The following is a 2,503-nucleotide window of genomic DNA, read 5'->3' as shown; positions in this document are numbered from 1 at the left end:
GCAAAATCTTTGTTTATATTAAAATAAATTATGTCCTTAGCTGGCAACTCTAAAATTACATGAGGGAAACATTGAGGTGTCCCCCCAAAATCTAGAAATAAGAAAATGCATTTGTTCTCTGAGAGAATCTTTAAAAATGTATAATGGAACACGTGGCAGAAATTAGCAGTTACCTTAAAAGGACAGGATAATCTCTAAATGAGGACTTAAACATAACCTCAAAAAAAGGAATATCCTATGAAAAAAAAGAATGTGTCAATTAGAAGAGTCTTGTCAGTCACAGAAAACAGTAAGGAAAAGATTTTTAGAGCACATCCAAGCACAACCCAGAAAAGAGACAACATTCTCAGATAAATGTGCAATTTTGATGTCTGCAGGTGCAGTAGATTCTCAGCCATCATGATCACCAAGATACTTGCAGAACCTCAGGTTGAGGCTCACCAAGTAATTTTCCAGCTCCCATGTATCTTCTCATGTACACTTATCTACAAGGAAAGAATGTGAAAATTAAGGAGCAGGAATATCTTGTGTTCTTGATACTTACATTTCTTAGAAGAGTTTACACCAGCATTCTGGTTTTGTGAATTTGGTTGGCAAGAGCCAGTTTCCAGGAATCTGAGCAAATCTGGGGACATTAACAACTGAATCTCTGAACTTAAAGCTAAAGGTCACAGACACCAAAATAATCTGTCAGAAATGAGTAAGCTATAACATAAAGAAAACAGAAGTTACTATTAAATCATTTTAAGTGGGAATAATGGTTGTAAAAAAGAATGTAGATGTTTAACCCTGAAATAAATGTCATACAATGGTAAAAAATAATAATTTAGTGATAGAGGAAAACAATTTCAGAGCTTATTACTAGAATTTTGGAAGCAGAGGAAAGGGCTGAAAGATAGTATGAAGCTGGCATGAACTAATTTTCAGAACAGAAAGTCTATTGATAATACTTCATTTTGTAGGTTGATAAATCATTTAAAAGGAGTTATCAATATTTCTTTAAAGGCATGATAATAGCAACCCAAAAATTTAAAAATGCATAAACTTACCATATTATTTTTTAAAATAAAGATATAAAGTGGGAAATGAAGAGCATGCAGTAAAAGATTGAAAGTAAGGAAACAAGCAAATACTGCCTAAAATAAAGACATAATGAAATCTAATGACCTATTTAGCCTAAACACATCTACATTAAAAACAATGATGTAAACTAGAACTTTAAGTTATCAGGCCTATAAAACTTCCCAAGTACGTATTATATACAAATTCGCTTACATTAAATTTAAAAGTTACTATCTGACAAAAGCAAATATACACCACAATCAATGGTAAGAGGCAAATTGCAAAGTTAGTAAAATGTTATTTTATGTAATTTAGATTAGAACCATTTTCCTTCATATATCAAAAGCTGATATAAGTCAATAGAAAAACTGTTTAAAAACATGAAAAATGGAAAAGGTTGTTAAGAGTTAAAAGAAAAAGAAATACAAACAGTGAAAAAACTTTTGAAAGATGTTCAACCTCCCTCGTTATCCAGGAATGTAAATCAACAGAGTGATATTTTTATTTTATTTCTTAGATTACAAAAGACTTCAAAGTTTAATAATACCAAATATTGTCAGGGATATGAAGAAATAGGCACTCACACTCTAGTGGAATTTGGTATACTCTCTCTGAAGTGAACTTGGACAGTATCTATCAAAATTTTAAATGCACATCACATGGTGGCAGCTTAGTGTATTCCAAAAAAATGTCTGCCAAAGTTACTCCACTCCTACTTGCTCTTCAGCAGTGGGACATTGCCACTCACTCTCAAGAGGTGGGATCTTCCCCTCAAGAGATGGAATTCTCTTTCTCTCCTTTTGAATCTGGCTGGTCTTATGACTGCTTAAACAAATATAGTATTTTGGAAGGGATAATGCACTACTTTTGAGACTGGAACACGCACTTGGAGCCTTTAATTGCCATGTACAAACTCTGATATACATATATAGACACACACACACACACATGCACACACACACACACATATATTTAAATATACATGTACATTCATACATATATATATTCATTCGTAGAAGAAATTAAAAGAGTGAGTAATAAGGAACTGTTAACAATGGTTACTTCTGGAGACAAAAATTTAATGGAAGAGAGTCAGTGGGTGAGATGGAAGGCTTTCCTTTTTGTATTTTCTATCCTTCTATTTTATTATTTCTTCCATAAACATAAAATATTCATTTTATTAAAGTTAACAACAAAGTTTTTGTTACCTTTCACTTGCTTCATCATTTGTATTAGACTTGCTGTTAACCTCAGCTGCAAAAGGAGGCATAAACCTAAGTAAGGTTACTACAATGGAATGTGATAAGGGCTACAATAGGGCCAAACACAGGGTGCAAATGGAGCTTTCAGGAGGATCACCAAACAGATCTGTAGGGCCAGAAATAGCTTCTTATTGAGGTCACACAAAAGATATAAGAACGGCGGGGGGGGGGGGGGGGGG

The sequence above is a fragment of the Galeopterus variegatus genome, unplaced genomic scaffold (genome assembly GCF_000696425.1).
Source record: "Galeopterus variegatus unplaced genomic scaffold, G_variegatus-3.0.2 Scaffold87, whole genome shotgun sequence".
NCBI classification, from domain to species: domain Eukaryota; kingdom Metazoa; phylum Chordata; class Mammalia; order Dermoptera; family Cynocephalidae; genus Galeopterus; species Galeopterus variegatus.
This window is presented reverse-complemented; position numbering follows the sequence as displayed.